Below are 13,812 nucleotides of genomic sequence, written 5' to 3'. Positions count from 1 at the left end.
GAGTTGCCAGTATTACTGATTAGTCATACTTCATTGTTGGTAATCAACTTTAATAACTGGGATCCTTTGGTCAACCCCCTGGCCTATTCCCATGTGAGGTGCAGTGACAAGTCCTCCCATATCAATAGCTCTTGACAAAAATACTTGGTTGCACATTGATATTCTTACTTGCCATTATAGACATCTATCTTATCCCGGGCGCATTTATTTTATGCCTGTGTCCCAGGGCATTGCATGTGTTCCCCTTTGTCCCAGGTGCAACAGAGTGGGCATGGCGGTGTACCAATGTGTTGCATGTATCTGATCTCAGAGGGTACTTGTCCTACAACAAGTAATGTTCTTTGAGACAGACGTGTACCAAGGGTCTCAGTCCTCTTCTGATGCCTGCAAAAGCATATCTAATGTTGACAATTGGACACTGAGAACAATATTGACGCCACTGATGCTTTTGAGATGGCTGCTGAAGATGAGTCCTGCCACCTATCCGTTTGTCTGCCATGCAACCTGAAGCAGCTGAAGGCCATCCATTCTTCGCTGGTGGGTGTTTCTATGCCAGAGAGCCATCCCAACCCCAAGGCCATCATGGAGCGCTGAAAGTTCCCAACTATAATAGCTGGCCTGGATGGCGGTCTCGTCAAGGAACCAGTGATGATTAGCGATCCTCCAGTTACATATTTAATGTTGCCCTCCATGTTCCCAGTTTCTGATTTCACTTGCCAGAAAGGAATTCTAACTGCTGCATGTTCCCCTCGCCCAGCCCTTAGCTGACACCAAGAATGACATGTGGTATGCCCTTTCCTGGGTCCCAAAAAGCTAACAAGGAAGAGTATCTCATGGAACAAAGGACCAAAGAGATCCTGGATTTGTACGACCTTTTTGCATTTTGGCCTGAAGACCATATCTGTGGGTCTGTGGCTGCACTTATATGTCAACCTAATAATATAGACCTGATTTGGACACTTGGGCCTGAGAGGCTGGAGCAGACCTTTGCCATTTATGAGGCTGAACTTCAGTAGTACTTTAATAGAGCCGCCAATCCCACATCCAGAAAACACATGGATTCAGGGTATTCTTCCACAAGCTCAGAGTATACCGCCCACCTTTGAGGAGATAGACCATGCTGCTGCTGGGGTCAACGCAAGTAATGGCTTTAATGGCATTGTGGAAAAAGGGCTGGAGGTACCTAAAACACCTGCTCATGCCTTGAAAGTAGCTCATATTGACTGTAACAAACTTGTCTTCTTCTCAGACAACTAAGAAGACAAACAGAAAGCTACCCAATTCCACCAGTAGTGTGGATGGAGCAGGCGTAATCCCATGAATGTGCCACTACCGCAACTGTGGAAAAAGTAGCTCTCCGTACTTGGGATAGCTTTCTTTAGCATGCACTCTGGCTTAAAACCCATGACTTGGATCACACCGTAATCCACTAATCTGCCAATAAGAAATTGTCAGTCAAGAACGGCAAGGATGTTGAATGAAGCCCAGTGAATACTGCACTCCAGCGAAAACCTCAGGCCTCGTGGGTGGCAGCTGTACAGAGAACAAAGTTGGTCATGGGCCTCATACCAAAGCCAGCCTGCAGGCCTGCAGCTCTCCCCTTGAGCCACGCACAGTCAGTCAGTTACTCCCCGCCACCTCCTCTCCTCTGGTGTCCCAGCGGCTGCCCTGTTCTCACGGAAGACTGGGCTGGAAAGGCTACAAACTAAACACTGTATCTCTCGCCTTCCTCCTTACATCACTGCCCTGTGAATGACCGGGCCAGAGCCTGGTCCTGGAAAAAAACATTCATCTCGACAAACATGCCTTCTTACTTGCAGACGCTGCCCATAAGATATATAACCTATATAAACCCCCAACCTCATACCCTTTTGATGTGACAGATGCATGGCCCATGACTGTGTGCCCCCAGCGTCACCCACAATACTAATCCCACCTGTGACTATAAATTCTCTTCTGTGTTAATGTATGATTAAGCCGTCCCTATGAGCTGTAACAGAACAATTGATAAATAATCCATCTAGCTGATTGTAATGAATAAGATATCTAGATTCACAGGCACTTGGTCTATGATGTAGGTTAATTGTCTTCCTGTACTGTATACACTTGCAAAAATCTTAGGTGCTAGAAGAATCATGTGTTGGGGTGTAAAGTGCATGGCCCATGGACGTGATTGCGTCCTTCCATTCCTTCTGGCACGAGACGTCCCCGGTCACAGCGGAGTACCCAGGGCGCGCCCCCTCAAGAGCTGCCCTCCTACGGCAACCGGTACCCCTTAGACGTGTGCACGCAATAGGATGAGATGGTCAACGGGTCTCAGCTTTGCAAATACCCACCGTACTGCTCGCCGGAGCAGGGAGCAGCCATTGAGTGCGGGGCAGCGCATTTTGACAGTCCAGGTCCGGAGGGTCTTGGATCAAGACGGACACGTGAGTATCAAGTGCGAGCAACGTTAAAAGGCAGTAGAGGGTGGGAAAGAAAAAGTAGGTCAAGGAGTCCGATAAAAGGATATTGGGGATTGAACGAAGGGAACATAGAGGGCAGGAAGTTCATCTAATAAAGGGAGAATTCTTGGGTCTATTTTGGTCTTTTCTTTCTGCAAATGGCCATTAGGACAGTTAAGGAGATTACGAGGTGAAAAGGGATACAGGAACCTAGCTCCGCAAGGGGGTGGAAGGCGGCGCCACATAGTACTATCTCGACTAGTACAGGATAAAACGAGGAAAATAAGTGGAACCAGTAGGAGTCTTATATAAGGAGAAGACTTGTAATAGTATTTAGAAACGCTTCATCTTTCCCTTCTTTCTTTGGTAAGGGGACACTCATAGACGAGAAGGGAGTAGTTCATAAGGAACAAAGATAGGTGAACGGGCTGGGATATCTGGGGAGAATATTATAAGAATAAAAAGGGACAAGTAGGGAGGATTTGTGTTGTGTTAAATGTGGTATGTCTAAAAGTCCTGTGGTGTATATATATGTTGTTTATGTTTGCTGTAAACTATGTTTTTTGACTAAAAGAACGACAATGAAAAGTGCCATTGTAAAGGTGATTCAGAACATTTTCAACAAACATCATGTGATGTAAGGTATAGTCACAGGAGGTGACATAAGAAGTGATAAAGTAGCGTGTGTCTAGCTATGACACAAAAGAGGAGAAAGGTATTGATAAAATTATAATGGGTGCAGGGTCACCACTTTCATGTTAAAGCTTGCCAGGATACGCAGACAGGATCAATAAGTACCACGACCAGTGGATTACAGAATTGAAAGGGGAAGGTTTGCCCCAGGTATAGCCCCAGGGGGTGGTCATTTGATACAAGTGTTCAACATGTTTGTTTGTAAAATACAAAGGAAAACGGCTTCATAACAGACGATAAATATTAGATTTGTGGAGGCTATTTGAAGAAGTACCTCTGAGTAAGGTAAAAGGGCAGGGTGCATCTCCCCTGGCAGCAAGTAGCAGTGAGAGATAAGGCAAAGAGAAGGAGAGAGGGGTAGAGGTTGCACGGCTGTCCCCACTCCTGCCAAAACCCGTGCCAGAAGCCAGCAGAGGGATATAGTGACCCAGTGTATGTGTCAAAGCCCACGTCACCGACTGCGTCCCCTACCAATAGCCACAGCACCACCCCATAAGACCATTGAGGAGCAGGTGGGCAGGTAAGTAAGTACCAGCTATAGATAGAGAGAAGTTCACCCAAGACTTAGACTCACGATTAACAAAGGCCAGAACAGAATTGTCAGAGCAGAGCAGATGCAAATATTCCAAACACCTGAAAGGTCAACAGAGGAGCGGTGGAAAAAGGGAGAAATACTGTTCCGAATAAATGATACACCCACAAGAATAACAGAAATATATGAAGGAGCTAGTGAGACGGGTGCGGAAGGCGGGGACATGGCGTCAGACAGGGAGGAAGAATATTGGTGTGATATAGAAGAGCAAGAAGAAGAGAGAAGATTGGGGTGCGCGACAGGTGGAGGGCAAGTGGGAATAGAACAGTCCCCCTTGGGGAGGGTGATGGAAGAAGAGGGGCATGGAAGGTTAAGCAATAGGACCGGACGAATGGCAGTGTTTGGGAAGAAGGGAGTACAGGGAAGACGAGGAACAAATTGCAGTTACCATTGATACACTTAGGGGCGGGAATCCTCGGTATAGAAAAAATCAGTTTCGTTTCTGATCTGTCTTTCTTAGTAGTAACCAATCACTGGTCTCCGGGTCATACTGCCCCAGCCAATGACTGCCCTCTCCCTAAGCCCCGCCTCCGGCAGCCATTCACAGATTTTTACCGCACGTTCGAGTGTTGGGAGTCCTTGTGCTGTAGCTCTCGAGCTTTTGCTGCGTTTTCACGCTTTTTCAGGAGATTTTTCTCATTTTTCAGTTAAAAAGAGCCTCAAGCTCCACAGTTTCTACACCCGATCAACGGGGACCCGTTTCAGAGTTTTCTACGCCCCTCAAGGGTGAAGATTCCGCCGAGTTACGCTTTTGGAGGATTCCAGAAGTTCCGAGGCCTACCCCGGACATGGCCCAGGAGAAAGGAAGCTCGACGCCCGGGAAGCTGTTCGGGACCTGCCCTGGATGCCAGCTTCAGAATGTGTTCAAGGAGGACGAGCATTCGTTATGCCTCTACTCTCTCCATGAGGACAAGACGCACGTGGAGAAGGACTGTGCGTTTTGTAGGAACATGTCAGAGCGGACCATGAAGGAACGCCTCCTCCGTCTCGCCAACTGGCTGGAAGGTAGGAGCCCGTCAGGCGAGAAGAAGAAGAAGTAGTCCGAGAGGTCTTCTAAGTCCTGTGAGGGCGTCCCGGCGATGGGGGCCCAACAAAAGGCCAAGCACCGCGAGTCTGCTTGCACCAAGAGCGCCGAACGGTCGGGCTCCTTGGCTGCCAGGCAGGGCGCATCCTCCCCGGCGCCATCAACCACGAGCCAACGCTCTGGCTCGGGTAAGAGGAAGTCTGAGAACACGGCAAAGCTTCTGGAGAGGCCCCAGTCGATCTCGAAGGTTCCGGCAGAGGGGGAGCGAGGCTCGGACCCTCCCCCCCAAGGTGAAGGCCGTAGGCTTGCATAAGGTGACGATGGCCTTAATTCACCCTGCTAAGACCTCGATTGAGGATGTCGCAGCGGCCCTGGCTCAGCCTGTGGAGACTACGCCAGTGGAGGCAACCTCAGGATCCAGAGTCTCCCTGCCACCATGGAGGGAGTCGTCTTTCAGGCCCATCGAGAAGACCCCCACGAAGTCCCTGTTGGAAAAGGAGGGGGAGGGGCAGGTGGCCATCGTGGATACGGACACGACCTCTGAAGAAGAGCTCATCGAAGTCGTGGAGGAGGCCCAGCCCATCGGGAGGGATCCCGACGAGGGCGACGACGAGAGCGACGGTGTCGCCGACGAGGTTCCTCCAGAGCCCTCGCGCCCGTCGTTTCTGGTGCCGCAGGACACTTCGGCGGCCATTTTGTCAGCAATTCAGTCCTTATGCTTGGAGATAAGGACAAGGTTGCCCCTCCCCCCGACGGAGGTACCTGAGCCAGACCCGACAGGGGAACCGGAGCTGGGACCTTCGGAAAGTCCACCGCATAAGAAGAGGAGGACACATCCTGCGCCACCTCTCCGGCCTGCTCTGCCTTCCCCCCGATCAACTACCCACGGGGATGATACAGGCACGGACACGGCTATGACAGGTACAGATGATGACGGAGGCGACAACGGGACGTGTCTCCCGTCACCCCCTGCTCGGGCGTCCCCGCCCGACGAGATTGGATCCTTCCATGCCATGATTTCCAGGGCATCCAAGCTCTTCCAGCTCTGCCCCGAAGAGAAGAAAAAGGAAGGGTTCCTTTACCAACGGCGCAAGGCTAAAAGGAAGACGGTCCTCGCCGTACCACTTCTGGATGACATCTGGGGATGAAGAGCTCTCCCTCCTCAAGAACCCTGCCACGGCGCCTGCAAAGAGGGACCGGTACGAGAAGAAGTACCGGGTCCTCGACGCTGCCTCCTTGTGCCTTCGGGCACAACCTACCCCGGATTCGGTCGTCTCAGCAGCGGCAAAGAAGAAAGCTGGGGGGGGCATCGGCCGCAACATCAACTTCCCCGCCGGACGGCGAGGGCAGGAAGCTAGACACGATGGGACGACGGGTCATCTCATCTGCAGCGACGACTATCAAGGCGGCCAACGCCCTGGCTATCGTAGCCCGCTACGACAGGAAGTTGTGGTTCAAAATCGCCCTTCTATTGGACTTCCTTCCGGGCGCCAAAAGGGCTGAGGCCCTTGAAATCTTACAGGAAGGTGAGATTGCTTCGGACCACGCCATCACGGTGGCAACGGACATCGCTGACACCGGTTTCCGTCAGTTGGGCAACGGCATTTGCCTGAGACGACGAGGATGGCTCAAGGCGACGGATTTCCGTCAGGACGTACAAGCCAAGGTTTTGGCATGCCCTTCGACGGGAACAACCTGTTTGGAAAGGCGGTTGATGAGTCCCTTCAGGGTATCAAGACAGACACGGAGACTGCCCGGGCACTGGGAGTGTTCCAACAACGACGGCCGTCCTTTCGGAGCGCCGGAGGCAGACAAGGTGCCTCCAAGGGATCCGGCAGTGGCTCCTTGATGTACCGCCATACGGCAAGATCTTCGTCTCAGGAGGCCTACAGGGGACGCGGCAAGTCAGGTGGTGCCCGTCGTCGTCGACAGGGAGGTCAAGGAGGCAAAGCGGCCTCCAAACCAGATTGAACCGACCGTGGGGACGGGCCCACGCCGAAGCAGCCCGGTGGGAGGCCGGCTGACGAGGTCCATCAGCGTGTGGGAGTCCATCTCCACTGACCATTGGGTGCTCGACGCCCTGGCCCAAGGGCACGCCCTCGAGTTCCAGAAGAAGTGCCCTTGCGTTCCACCCGTGGCCAGGAAGGAAAATCACGTCCCTCAACTACTGTTGGAAGTAAGGGCGATGCTCAAGAAAGGTGCCATTGAGCTCGTCCCAAAGAGGCTTCGGGGCTCTGGAGTTAACTCAAGGTACTTCCTCGTAAAGAAGAAGACAGGAGGATGGCGTCCCATCCTGGACCTGCGACGACTGAACAAGTACATCAAGGCACAGACGTTCCGGATGGTCACCCTCCAGCACGTGCTGGGAGAGCTGGAGGAGGGCAATTTCCTGTCGTCGTTGGACTTGGAGGATGCGTACTTCCACATCCCCATTCTAAAAAGACACCGAAAGTTCCTCAGGTTTGTGGTCCAAGGGTGGCACTACCAGTTCAAGGCCCTCCCATTCGGATTGAAGTCGGCACCCAGGGTGTTCACCAAGTGCCTTGCACCGGTGGGGCGCGGCTACGCCTACGCCTACAGGGGATCCACGTCTACCCCTACCTGGACGGCTGGCTCATCAGGGCAAAGACAATGGAGCTCGCCATGGAGCACACTGCGAAGACCGTCCAGCTGCTCACGGACCTGGGGTTCTCCATCAACTTTCCAAAGTCCCACCTGGTCCCGTCGCAAGTCGCCCTGTTTCTGGGAGCCAAGCTTGACACAGTGGTGTGGCTTGCCGTGCCGTCGGAGGAAAGGACCAGGACCATCCTGGGCAAGGTGCAGCGTCTGCTGGCCACGGACATGGCCAGGGTAAGATCTATCAGGTCCCTCCTCAGGATGATGTCCTCCTGCATTTATCTGGTGCGCCTTTACTGACTTCGGATGCGTCCCTTACAAGAGTTCCTCGACGCCTGCTGGGTCCAGTCGACGGGCAGCTTCGAGGACAGGATCCCACTCAATGAGATTGGGGAGCGCACTCCGGAGATCTTCACGTGAGAGGCCTTTGGCTCCCGGAGGAGAAGTCACTCCACATCAACATCTTGGAGCTCCGCACAGTGTTCTGGGCCCTCAGGTCTTTTCTTCCGTCCCTCAAGGGCAAGGTGGTGAGGATCTTCACCGACAACACCACCACGATGTTCTACATCCGGAAGCAGGGCGGAACCAGATCCCCTGCCCTATCCAAGGAAGCCCAGGATCTGTGGCATTGGGCCGTCGCCCAAGGGATGTTTCTGGTGCCTTTTCATCTGGCAGGAATAAAAAACACCATCGCCAACTCACTCAGCAGAGAGCTGCGCTCGTGCCACGAGTGGGAACTACGCCAGGATCAAGTGGATCGACTCTTCCGACGATGGGGCGAACCCCAGATCGATCTCTTCGCGACGGCGACAGACACTACAAGTGTCGGAGGTTCGCCAGCAGGTTCCCCCAGCCGAGGAGCATGGGCGATGCTTTCTCGTTCCCCTGGGACGGCCTATTTCTTTATGCGTTCCCTCCATTGCTGTTGCTGCTCCGGCTCATCAACCAGCTCAAGAGGTCCCGGTGCAGGATGATCCTCGTCGCACCGGCGTGGCCGAGACCGATCTGGTTCCCAGACCTTCTGGACTTGTCAGTGTTCACACCAGTCAAGCTGCCGTCGGACACGGATCTTCTCTCCAGAGAAGGAGGCGCCATTCGTCATCACAACACAGAGTCGCTGAACTTGCAGGCCTGGCTCCTGCAGCACTAGAGTTTGGAGGGTACGACATCCCAGCCGACTGCAGAGAGGTTCTTGCAAAGGCCAGGGCGTCCTCAACTCTCAAGTGCTACGGACATAAATGGAAGAGGTTCTCTGTCTGGTGCCGTGCACAGAAGATTAACCCTTTGCGGATTACGGCCCCTCAAGTATGCCGTACCTACTGTCATTGGCCAAGGCTGGACTAGCTCACGCTTCCATTAAGATACATCTGGCCGCCATCTCACGATACACCAGAACTACGGGACGCCATCTCAGATACACCAGAACTCCTTGTGGTCTCATCGCCGGTGAAGGAATTCATGAAGGGACTATTCCGATCGTTCCCACCGGTGAAGGCCCCTGCCCCGGCGTGGGAGCTCAACGTGGTGCTGACCAGGCTCATGGGAGACCCATTTGAGCCTATGCATTCGGCACTGTTGAAGTTTCTGTCGTGGAAGACAGTATTTCTCGTGGCCATCACCTCCGCATGACGAGTGGGAGAGATCCAGTCCCCATCTTGCAAGCCACCATACTTGACCTTTCACAACACGAGGGTGGTGCTGAGGACGCACCCCTCCTTTATGCCCAAGGTGCCTTCGGACTTCCACCTCAACCAACCCTTGGTGTTGCCAGTTTTCTTCCCGTCGCTTTCGTCGCCGGCTGAGAGGACTCTGCACTCGCTGGACGTAGCTAAAGCACTGAAGTTCTACGTGGACCGCACAAAGGGTTTTCGGAAGACATCAAAGCTGTTTGTAAACTTTGGACCTGTGAATCAAGGGAAGGCTCTCTCGAAGGCTTCCATTTCCAGATGGCTCTCCGGCTGCATCATGCACTGTCACCGGTTGGCAAACCGACCGCTGCCCGGCCGTCCGAGAGCCCACTCGACCAGAGCAATCGCTGCTACCGCGGTGTTCCTATCTGGTGTGCCCCTGCTCGACATCTGCAGGGCTGCGACGTGGAGGTCGCTGCACACCTTCACGAGATTCTACTGCGTCCATCGGGACTCCAGGGAGGAGTCCAGGGTCGGCCAAGCAGTGCTGCGCAACCTGTTCGCTTAAGGTGAGCCTGGTGAGGAGGTAAGAGATGCTTAATTGAGTTTTTTGTATTGCTTAATGTTGAGCCTGTTGCCACCTCCCGTGGTTGTGCATGTGTATACTGCTATGTATTCTTATATTCATGAGCATGTGAATCCATGCCAGACCCCATGCTGGAGAAGGAACAAGTTACTGACCTGTAACTGTTGTTCTCCAGCATGGGTCTGGCATGGATTCACATGCGAACCCTCCCGCCTACCCCTCTGCGGCTCTTCACTTGGTCATACTGCCACTTTACGTGCTACCAAATCTGAGGATGGCTGGCAGAGGCGGGGCTTAGGGAGAGGGCAGTCATTGGCTGGGGGCAGTATGACCCAGAGACCAGTGATTGGTTATTACTAAGAAAGACCGATCAGAAACGAAACTGATACTGATTTTTTTCTATACCAAGGATTCCCGGCCTGACGACGGGGAGTATGTGAATCCATGCCAGACCCATGCTGAAGAACAACAGTTACAGGAAAGTAGCTTTTTCCTTACATCCCTTGGGCTCAGATGGACAAAGCGAACTTGCTAAAAACATTACCCCCGCTCTCGGGAGGTGCAAGCAAGTGGATATATGCATTTGAGAAAAACACTGCAGGGTTTCCCCGAGCAATAGGTGATGTCAAAAGCCTGTTAGTGTCTGCAGTAAATGACCAAGCTAACAGGGTGTGGCCAAAGACAGGATTCCCCGGGATATTAGAATGCGTCCGCCATGATGGGGCATCCTTCATTGCAGTAAGAGCAAGTGTATGGGACGCATTAAGAGAGACGTTCCCAGATACACCAGATTTACAGTCTGTGATGCAATGCACAATGGGGGAGGAGGAAGATGCGATCGGCTTACATTCTTCGAGTGCAAGACATGTGGAGAGCGGAGACAGGCACGGCTTGGGATCAATCAACCTCTGTGTTCTATTTTATAATTAAAAGAGGGCTCCCGAAGGAAGTGCAGAAGGCTCGTGATAAAATAGGTGGGATAGAAGCCAAGGGCTGGCCAGAGATACAGAGAATTATAGTGCACCATTGCAAAAAGATCAAAGAAAGAGAAAAGGAGATAGCCCAAAGGAGACTGGCAGACAAGGCTAAATTAATACAGGCAAAACTAGTGAAGGTCACAGCAGCAGTAGCCGCCCTTCCCACTGAGAGGGAAAGAGAGAAGGAGGAAGGGCCGATAGCCATACAAGCAAGGATGGCTGTGAACTGGGCAGAAAATTGACAGGAACAGTGGAATGGTGAGGAGCAGTATGGAGGGCCACAATGGCAGGGGAGGAGTGCCCGTGGAGGAAGAGGTGGGTACAGAGGGTCCAGAGGGGGTGGGTACGGGTATAAAGGATGCCCCAGAGGAGGAGGACAAGGGACATGCTGGAACTGGGGCAGTGGTGACATTTTTCAAGAGTGTCGAAGCTGTCCGATGGGCCCCTATCAAAACGAGCAACAATATGGCCACCCCCACCCAGGAAGCCCATATGGACTGCCTACGGGTGGATGTAGGTGAAAAGAGCAACCCGATCCAAGATACACAGACGAAAATAGGGTACATCCACAAAACATACAACAACACTCACAATCGACGGAACACATGGCGCTGGTCCATGGAAATACCTTTGTGACCACAGCAAACGGTGCACCAGCACCTTTCAGAGGAACAGCAGTGGTAGCAGGTAATGTTTTCGACAGTGGAGAGAACACGAGATACTCAGCATAGGACAGCCCACAAAGAGCACTTGCGTGTCCAGTACTATCAACGACCCTCAACGCAGCTGAAGAACCACTGGTGGGGGCAGAGATAGGGAACAACCTGTTCATTTGTATGGTAGATTCGGGAGCAGAAATATTGTGCCTAAGAGAAGGCAGGTTTCCGTTGTCAAATCATAAAACGGAGATGCTGGGGTTTTCTGGGGCGGTGGTCGGGGTTCCATACACAGAAGAACTAGATATAACAGTGGGAGGAAAAACAGTGCGAGCACCCCTACTGTATTATGAAGGCTCGCCCATAAACCTACTAGGGAGGGGCCTCCTTAGCAAGCTCAACATGACCATTTCATTCACAGACAGGGGTATAGTGGGTTCCTGGAATATGTGCTATGCGCGCCATGCTAGTCATAAACACACAAGCCACAGCTTTAGCATGAGTCGTGCCCGAGTGAAAGTGACAAGAATGGCGAGTACCATTTGAGTTTGTGTTTCGCCCGATAGCACCCCCAGAAATAGTAGCAGGGTCAGTGGTGTATTTAGACATACATGGGGTAAAGGTATCATCACAAAGGAAATCAGTGATTGGCCTAGACATACACGGGTGTGAATGGCGCACAGTGCTGTGTATAAATGCCAACACAGCCTTACGAGATCTGTCTGATGAGGATCTTTTTACTGACTCAGACATTGATGGGGGGGAAATAATAATGGAAATAGCAATTCCCTGTGATATGATTCAGAACAGAGAAGTGCCACTTCCCCTCATGGCCATAGTTAACGCGCCACCAGCATTCTTTATTGAAGAAATGCAACACGTACCACCAGAATTGTGGACAACTGGCCCACATGATGTGGGACTGTTGTGCGAGGTGCCCCAGGTAAAACAGTACCCCCTGTCATGAATAGCAGAAGAAGGGATAAAAGAAACAATGCATGCCTTATTAAAGCAAGGAATTATAGTACCCTCAAATTCTCCCTGCAACACTTGTATTTACCCAATCAAAAAGGCAAAGGGAGGGGCTTGGAGGATGATACAGGATCTACGCCCCCTCAATGACGTAATACAAAAGGAATTCCCACTCACCCCGAACCCTGCATCGATTTTATGCAGTAGATTTGAAAAATGCATTTTTCTCGGTACCACTGGATCCAGAGTCATAATACTTGACAGCCTTTACTCTGGGAGAAAAAGATACGAACATTGCAGACTGCCCCAGGGATACTGTGAAAGCCTGAGTATCTTTAATAGAATATTACATGAAGATCTTGGAAATATTGACACAAAGAGTGTGATTATTTAGTAGGTGGATGACCTATTAATCTGTGGAGAAACAGAAGATGAGTGCAGAAAATATTCAGCAGCACTATTGACATTGTTAGCACACAAGGGCTATAAGGTAGACAAACAGAAATTGCAATATTGTTTGACAGAAGTACTTTATTTCGGCCAACTGATATCAAAAGAGGGTAAATGAATAATACCAGATGGGGCAGCCGCCCTGCGCCTCTGCGAGCAGAACCGTCATTTAACTTATTTAAACACAACACAAAGTGTTGGCTTCACAATATGGACTCCATGACAGCCTAACTGCCTGACCTCAGTATGATTGACTGCCACCAGCGCAATTTTGTAATTAATGTATTTATACTAGACCATGTATGTATGCACTCCCATTGCCAAGTTTTTACTTACCTGTAACTGTATTGTAACGTAACCTTTTTTGACTGCTTTCAATTGTAACTGTAACCAGATCTAATTTATGCGCCCGTATGCCCCTGGGCCTGGCTGCGCTTTACAAATAAAATAAATACAAAAATACAAAATAGAACAGTGAAAGAAATGCAGAAATGTCTTGGCATGTGCAGTTATTGCCGTGCCTGGATATTACAATATGCAGCATATACAAAACCACTCCTACAAGCACTGAAAGAGGCACAAAGGGAGAGTGCAGCAGTACAATGGGCACAAGAAATGCACACAGCCTTCAACACATTGAAAGATCTGCACCCGTTCTAGCAACACCAAAAGTGAGCACACATTTTATTTAATTTCGCATTGTGATGGGACACTCATGACAGCAATGTTGACACAAAAGACATCACTGGGTCACAAACCTCTAGCATATTACAGTGGTACACACGACACAGTAATGCAGGGGCACTTCGCTTGCGAACAAGCTCTCGCAGCCGCAACATTCGCCATTGAAAAAAGTGCAACAATTGTGATGGGATGCTCTGTGACCCTATATGTTGAGCACTCATTGTTTGCCATACTCGAAAGATCAAAAAGCACATTAACAACTCAGAGAGTCACAGCATATGAAATAATACTATTGAGTGACAACATACACATAGTGCATTGTAAAACAGTGAACCCTGCTACATTTCTCACAGAAGCATGCACAGTAGGATATGCAAATTCACGATTGTGCCACATGTAGGGGGGAAGATGATGATACACCCACAGCAAATGAAGATGCACTAACAGAAGGAGAGGTATATTTTGTAGATGGATCAGCATCAATAAATTG

Source organism: Ambystoma mexicanum, chromosome 3q (assembly GCF_040938575.1).
Source record: "Ambystoma mexicanum isolate Mex_15411 chromosome 3q, UKY_AmexF1_1, whole genome shotgun sequence".
In the NCBI taxonomy this organism is placed as follows: domain Eukaryota; kingdom Metazoa; phylum Chordata; class Amphibia; order Caudata; family Ambystomatidae; genus Ambystoma; species Ambystoma mexicanum.
The sequence above is the reverse complement of the archived record's forward strand: the minus strand, read 5'-3'. Positions refer to the sequence as shown.